Source organism: Brachyhypopomus gauderio, unplaced genomic scaffold (genome assembly GCF_052324685.1).
Source record: "Brachyhypopomus gauderio isolate BG-103 unplaced genomic scaffold, BGAUD_0.2 sc195, whole genome shotgun sequence".
NCBI classification, from domain to species: Eukaryota; Metazoa; Chordata; class Actinopteri; order Gymnotiformes; family Hypopomidae; genus Brachyhypopomus; species Brachyhypopomus gauderio.
The window spans coordinates 85283-93496 of NW_027507016.1; the positions used below are offsets into that span (position 1 = coordinate 85283).

The 8214-nt window shown below is 44.9% G+C and overlaps 1 long non-coding RNA gene across 1 annotated transcript in view; it reads right to left on the reverse strand.

Annotated features, from left to right (window-relative positions):
* LOC143502690 (uncharacterized) overlaps positions 1-4769 on the reverse strand; it is a 41862-nt gene extending 37093 nt beyond the window's left edge. Inside the window, exon 1 of the long non-coding RNA XR_013127109.1 lies at positions 4667-4769. This is a non-coding gene — a long non-coding RNA (uncharacterized LOC143502690). The remainder of the gene's footprint in view (positions 1-4666) is intronic.
* Positions 4770-8214: the final 3445 nt, after the last annotated feature.

Consider the following 8214-nt stretch of genomic DNA (forward strand, 5'->3'; position numbering starts at 1 on the left):
ACTGAGTGTGTGTGTTACTGAATGTGTGTGTTACTGAGTGTGTGTGTCACTGAGCGTGTGTGTTACTGAGTGTGTGTGTTACTGAGTGTGTGTCACTGAGCGTGTGTGTTACTGAGTGCAGGTACCTTTTACCACAAACACAACAACAGAGTCACCACTCAAACACATGCACCACCAGGTTACCAAACCAAATGTTATTGTAATTGATTCACTCATTAGAATTTACCAAAGGTGCTGACTGAAGTATGCAAATTAGGATAGGCTGTTTCAGGATTATAATATTTCCATATTTGGTCAAACAACATCTTCTTAAGTCTTTCATAACAACTGACGTAAACATACATAAACATTTATAAATGCTTATTCCAACAATGGTCAGCTGTCATAAAAGCTGCTTTTATGAACTTGGAATTCATATGAACTGTTGGTGACCGTGAGGAGAGCCGTGACACTGTGGTGTGAGCTGATAGCATGTGATAAGTCTTTTGGTGACATATAGGGTAGGTGTCCATTTGTACTGGGACAGTCCAGGGTATTAGCTGTGTGTCCAGTTTTTAGGCCTTGTCCACATATCTGGTTTTGATGCTAATGGTGAAGCTAATGGAACAGTATTGAACAGTGTTGAAAAGGTGCCAGCCCTGCTGAAATAAGGCTGATGATACGGGACAGAGTATCTCCTGTACGCTCGTAACAATGACATGAAGATCTGATAACACATATTTTAACGAGGTTTTTGATATTGTTTTTACCCTCACTCAAAAAAGAAACGTTCAGAAATGCTCCAGGTATAAAGAGCCATAACACAAGGTCTGGAAAAAAAAAAATAAATAAATAAATAAATAAATAAATAAATAATAATAATAATAATAATAATAATGACAATAATAATAATACCAATAATAATAATAATAATAATAATGTCACGTTGAGGACCCTGGCCCCTCCCCTTTGGGCGTGTGTTCACGTAGTCCGCGTGTCATTGTCTGCGTCTGTGGATATTCGTGGTGGTGGTTACGTCTAGTGATTATCCGTCTCACCTGTGCCTCGTCTCGTCATCACGTGGGGCTAATGTGGTTTGTTTACTTAATGTGCGTTCGCGCAGTGTCCTGTGCTCGTCGTTGTCTAGAGTCTACACAGTTCTGTGTGAACGTCTATGTTTCTCGTGCGCTATTGCGCAATCTCTGTGTACTCTAATTAAAAGTGACGTGTTCTGCAAGGATTTGGTGTCTCGTCCTTCGCTCCACCCCATTCGTCACAAATAATAATAATAATAATAATAATAATAATAATAATAATGACAATAATAATAGTAATAATAATAATGACAATAATAATAATAATAATAATAATACTAATAATAATAATAATAATGACAATAATAATAGTAATAATAATAATGACAATAATAATAATACCAATATTATTATTATTATTATTATTATTATTATTATTATTATTATTATTATTATCATCAATCATGTTGAATGATTTCCATTTTTTAATTAATGATTTTTTTAACAAAGCAGTGGGTAAATCAAATTAAATTTCAATAAACTCCTGTTTGTAGTTAGCTAGCTTATTTCTATATACATTAGTTGCTAAGCCTTAGGTTTTGCAGCAAATTACTGGTAACCTTGCCATTGAAATACTTAAAATACAAATCTAGTTTGTGTGTGTGTGTGTGTGTGTGTGTGTGTGTGTGTGTGTGTGTGTGTGTGTGTGTGTGTGTGTGTGTGTGTGTGTGTGTGTGTGTTAAATCTTGAGACATGCTGGGCTGCTATTGCAAGGCATTCTTCTTAAGCTGTAGCTACAGACTGGTCACTGGCTATGATCTACCCTGTAATTTAACTATTATCACAGTCTAACATTTATAGCTCAGCCAACACACTTTGTGAGTGGTGTAGGATAGAGAATATATACATCACTCTGTAGTGACATGACTGCATACTTATTCGTAAAAATCACATTATGTAAGGATTCATGAAAATGTCATGAAAATGAATTGGCTTCAGGTGAAATGTGTTCGGTTAGGCACCTCATCTACACAGCTTTGGTATTATACATTTAAAACGATGATATATAAAACGATATACTACAACTGTACAAAAGGTTTTTAGAAACAGTTAATAAACTTATAAACTTATTTTCTGGAATTTGTTTAGTTATGGTTTGTAGCCCATCTGTTACAGTCTGTTACAGTCTGTTACAGTCTTAATGGCCAAATACAACAGAGAAAGTCAGTACAGACTATAAATAATTTTTAAAAACTAGTCAAAAACTTCACTTAAATATGTGTACGTGTGTACAGGAGATAATACAGTGTGTTTTGTTTAAGTCCTCACTGTTAAGTTGTTTGGTTGTTAATTTTATAAGCATTAGATTTTCCTGACATGTAGGCCTACACATTTCATCACATCAGTTGTCATGAAGGTTTTCTTCAGTAAAGTGTTACACCACCTTCTCCTGTCAGCTCTGGTGGGTGGAGGCTCCACTGTGGAGATGAGTGTACTGCACCATCTCTGGAACAGCAGGGCTAGTGTCCCATCATGCCTCAGTGAGATGAGGAGGTCAGTAAACAGGTGTGTCAGGGCAGTGAGACAGGGGCACTCAGCTCCGACTGGTCATGTGGTTACAAGTACACAAAACCAGACAGACACCACTTAAAATGACATACATTAAGTCTTGCAAATTAACAGCTATTAGCCTCCACCCATTCATATTAGCATGTTAGCTCTTACTTTAAATACATGGACACTGAAGCTAGTAAGAGATGGCAGTCCTGTAGAGTGAACGAAGCTGTGTAAGCAGAAAGAGAAACTAGCGCAAAGATGGAGAGGTGGAGAGAGGGAGGGAGGGAGAGATATGGGAGAGGGACAGAGGGAGAGAGAGATAGAAGGCCATATATATATATATATATATATATATATATATATATATATATATATATATAGAGAGAGAGAGAGAGAGAGAGAGAGAGAGAGAGAGTGATAGTGCGTGTGTGAGATAGTGTGTGTGTGTGTGTGATGGTGTGTGTATGTTTGTCAACAATAGGTGTATTTATTTATTTTCCCATTTTTCTCTTTCTCTGTTGTAATGCTTTTAATACTAATAATTCTGCTAATCGCTTTGGCAACAGTTGTTAATTACAATTCATGCCAACACAGCTATTTGAATTTCAGTTTGGGAGAGAGAGAGAGAGAGAGAGAGAGAGAGAGAGAGAGAGAGTCAGTTGTGGATATCAGAAAGGCAAAGACAGAGAGTGAGCAGCAGTGAGTGGGTGTAAAATAGGGGTGGTGTGTATGCTAGAAATCTAGAAATGACAAGTGAGGGACAGGTGTGTGTGTGTGTGTGTGTGTGAGAGAGAGAGAGAGCGCAAGAGGTAGAGATAGTCAGAGCTTATGTTTCTCAGTCAAATATAGACATAGTATACGTATGTGAGTTTATCGTCAACACTACATTGAGTTGTTTTGAGTTTACATGTACAGTGTTGTGGGTGGTGTAGATGTGTATGTATGTAGTGTGGGTGGTGCAGGTGTGTGTGTGTAGTGTGGCTGGTGGTGGTGTGTGTGAAGTGTGAGTGGTGTAGGTGTGTGTGTAGTGAAGATGGTGTGTTGTATGTAGCGTGTGTGGTGTAGGTATGTGTGTTGTGCGTAGCGTGTGTGGTGTAGGTATGTGTGTTGTGCGTAGCGTGTGTGGTGTAGGTATGTGTGTTGTGCATAGCGTGGGTGGTGTAGGTATGTGTGTTGTGCGTAGCGTGGGTGGTGTAGGTATGTGTGTTGTGCGTAGCGTGGGTGGTGTAGATGTGTGTTGTGCGTAGCGTGGGTGGTGTAGATGTGTGTTGTGCGTAGCGTGTGTGGTGTAGGTATGTGTGTTGTGCGTAGCGTGGGTGGTGCGTAGCGTGGGTGGTGTAGATGTGTGTATGTCGTGTGGGTGGTGTAGGTGTGTGTGTGTAGTGTAGGTGGTGTGTGTGGGTGGTGGAGGTGGGTGTGTGTATTGTGGGTGGTGTAGGTGGGTGTGTGTGGGTGGGTGTGTGTAGTGTGGGTGGTGTAGGTGTAGTGCGCGTGGTGTAGGTGTAGTGTGGGTGATGTAGGTATGTGTGTTGTGTGGGTGGTGTAGGTATGTGTGTTGTGCGGGTGGTGTAGATGTGTGTTGTGCGTAGCGTGGGTGGTGTAGATGTGTGTTGTGCGTAGCGTGGGTGGTGTAGATGTGTGTTGTGCGTAGCGTGGGTGGTGTAGATGTGTGTATGTCGTGTGGGTGGTGTAGGTGTGTGTGTGTAGTGTAGGTGGTGTGTGTGGGTGGTGGAGGTGGGTGTGTGTATTGTGGGTGGTGTAGGTGGGTGTGTGTAGTGTGGGTGTGTGTAGTGCGCGTGGTGTAGGTGTAGTGTGGGTGGTGTAGGTGTAGTGTGGGTGGTGTAGGTATGTGTGTTGTGTGTAGGTGGGTGTGTGTAGTCTGGGTGGTGTAGGTGGGTGTGTGTAGTGTAGGTGGTCTAGGTGTAGTGCGCGTGGTAAAGGTGTAGTGTGGGTGGTGTAGGTGTAGTGTGGGTGGTGTAGGTGTAGTGCGGGTGGTGTAGATGTGTGTTGTGTGGGTGGTGAAGGTGTAGTGTGGGTGGTGAAGGTGTAGTGTGGGTGGTGTATTGTGGGTGGTGTATTGTGGGTGGTGTACTAACTTTGCCTCCAGCACTAAGGCCAACACTCCACCCGCAGCTGCAGCAGCACTGGACGTTCCAGGAAAGGATGTGACAGCCATCACCAAGGTTACACACAGTCACCTACACACACACACACACACACACACACACACACATCACCAAGTTTACACACAGTCACCTACACACACACACACACACACACACACACACACACACACACACACACACATCACCAAGGTTACACAGTCACCTACAAACGCACACACACACACACACAGTCACCCACACACACACACACACACATCACCAAGTTTACACACAGTCACCTACACACACACCACCAAGTTTACACACAGTCACCTACACACACACACACACACACACACACACACACACACACACACACACACACACACACACACACACACCACCAAGTTTACACACAGTCACCTACACACCCACACATCACCAAGTTAACACACAGTCACCTACACACACACACACACACACACACACACACACACACACACACACACAGTCACCTACACACCCACACATCACCAAGTTAACACACAGTCACCTACACACACACACAGTCACCCACACACACACACACACACACACATCACCAAGGTTACACAGTCACCCCCACACTCACACAAACACACACACATACATACACATCACCAAGGTTACACACAGTCACCTACACACACACACACAAACACACGCACATGCAAATCATCCAAGATTACACACAGTCACCTACACACCAGTGGGGAACCGTCAGGGCCCTCTACGCCCTCTCAGAGGGCCTAAAATATTCTTAAAGCATTATATATATAATTATCCAATTTTATTTTATCTACTTACAGTTTGACATTCGACATCTAAACAATTACAAAAATATAAGCAAATAAAATATTCACCCGTGTCTATTCAATCTGTGTTGGAAGGTGAGGGGTTGAGTGGAAGCCTGTGAGCCTGTGTCTCCCCCTATCAGGACTGTGATGCCCGCTGTTCGTTTACAGAGGGCCTGGCAGTTATAATTCAGCGCAATACCAGTTTCAAATGACAGCAAAATTGACCAATCATATCTTCTCTCTTAGTGGGCGGGCTTAACTGTATGATAATTTCCGCCCGCTGTGGCGACGCTAGCTGTCGTTAGCACCATCGCTAGCTAGTTTCGATTCATCCCTTTGACGTCCTCGTGCGCGTTGTTTACATATTCCGCTTCCGAGAACCACGGAGCTGTGAACCTTATTTTGTTTGTATACTTATTTTGCTTAAGATGTTATCTAGTACAGATATTATTGTTTATTGCGTTTTTAAAGCTGTACTGTCGTCTCAGTTTTTCTTTATTTAGTTTATTAAGAAAGGAAAAAAAAAAATTTCGGGGGGGAGGGGGGGGGGGGGTAGCGGGCCCAGGTTTAAAGGTCACGGTTCGCTACTGCTACACACACACACACATCACCAGTTACACACAGTCACCTACACACACACACACACACACACACACACCCACACACAAGAATACACACAAACATACACACACTCACACACACAAAGTGTACAGATGTAGAACTGTAACGCAGTGAGCACGGGAATGTACACACCGCGTTAAATAATATAGAGAAGGGTGGACCCAAGTGCCGGCTCGCAAGAGCAATACGTTTGACACTTGTCAAAAGTATTAGTGAGAGGGAAACGCACACAGCAAGCCAGAACAATCAAAAACAACAAGACTCCACACAAACGAAAAGAAAACAAAACCGTGAGGACACGGAATAATAGGAAACAGAAAACAACGCGGAAAATACAGTGCGTGAAAAATAACGCTCGACTGTAGAGAGACAGGAGAAAGAAACAAAATAACAACAACTAAAAGAACGCGGATAAATACAACATGAAACCAAAACCAAAAATGCCAGGGGAAGTAACTGGCAGCAGGCAAAAAACACCACAGCAAAATAAAACCCTTCCTAAATAAAGGCAAAATGGATAGGAAGAAATACAGGAATGGGAAAAGTTGAGATGGGTCAGGAATCGACGCAGGAGGTAGGGACACAAATAGGTAAAGAGAATGTAGAAGAGAGTAAGGTGACGAGACACCTTCAAACGAAATGCAATAATGTACCAGCATAATCAAAACATTCAGCAGTAATTCGTCTCCACAAGCTTCCTTAAGAAGTCTAAAAACAGCTGAGACGAATCACTGTTGATTACGCCGATTTAGTCTGGGACTGACTCGGGTGCCCCCAGTGGCGGCTGGGGGAACAGCATCCGAGCCAACCCTGACAAGAACAGCTTCAAATGTGTAATAGACCTGGTGCCTGGGTGTGTGTCAGAGTTAGAGAGATACAAAAAGGCAGGAAGAAAGTCACAAAGAGTGAGAGAGACAACGAGAGCTCGGTAGAGACAGCGAGAGCGCAGGAGAGACAGTGAGAGCGCAGAAGAGACAGTGAAAGCGCAGGAGAGAAAGTGAGAGCGCAGAAGAGACAGTCAAAATGTGGGAGAGACAGTCAGAATGTGGGAGAGACAGTCAGAATGTGGGAGAGACAGTGAGAGCACAGAAGAGACATTGAGAGCGCAGGAGAGACAGTGAGAGCGCAGGAGAGACAGTGAGAGCGCAGGAGAGACAGCGAGAGCGCAGGAGAGACAGCGAGAGCGCAGGAGAGACAGCGAGAGCTCGGGAGAGACAGCGAGAGCGCCGGAGAGACATTGAGAGCGCAGGAGAGACAGTGAGAGCGCCGGAGAGACAGCGAGAGCTCGGGAGAGACAGCGAGAGCGCAGGAGAGACATTGAGAGCGCAGGAGAGACATTGAGAGCGCAGGAGAGACAGTGAGAGCACCGGAGAGACAGCGAGAGCTCGGGAGAGACAGCGAGAGCGCCGGAGAGACATTGAGAGCGCAGGAGAGACAGTGAGAGCGCAGGAGAGACAGTGAGAGCGCCGGAGAGACATTGAGAGCTCGGGAGAGACAGCGAGAACGCAGGAGAGACATTGAGAGCGCAGGAGAGACATTGAGAGCGCAGGAGAGACAGTGAGAGCGCAGGAGAGACATTGAGAGCGCAGGAGAGACAGTGAGAGCGCAGGAGAGACATTGAGAGCGCAGGAGAGACAGTGAGAGCGCCGGAGAGACAGTGAGAGCGCCGGAGAGACAGTGAGAGCACCGGAGAGACAGCGAGAGCTCGGGAGAGACAGCGAGAGCGCCGGAGAGACATTGAGAGCGCAGGAGAGACAGTGAGAGCGCAGGAGAGACAGTGAGAGCGCCGGAGAGACATTGAGAGCTCGGGAGAGACAGCGAGAGCGCCGGAGAGACATTGAGAGCGCAGGAGAGACATTGAGAGCGCAGGAGAGACAGCGAGAGCGCCGGAGAGACATTGAGAGCGCAGGAGAGACAGTGAGAGCGCAGGAGAGACAGTGAGAGCGCCGGAGAGACAGTGAGAGCGCAGGAGAGACAGTGAGAGCGCAGGAGAGACATTGAGAGCGCAGGAGAGACATTGAGAGCGCAGGAGAGACAGTGAGAGCGCAGGAGAGACAGTGCTGTCTTCCAGGTTGGACTTGG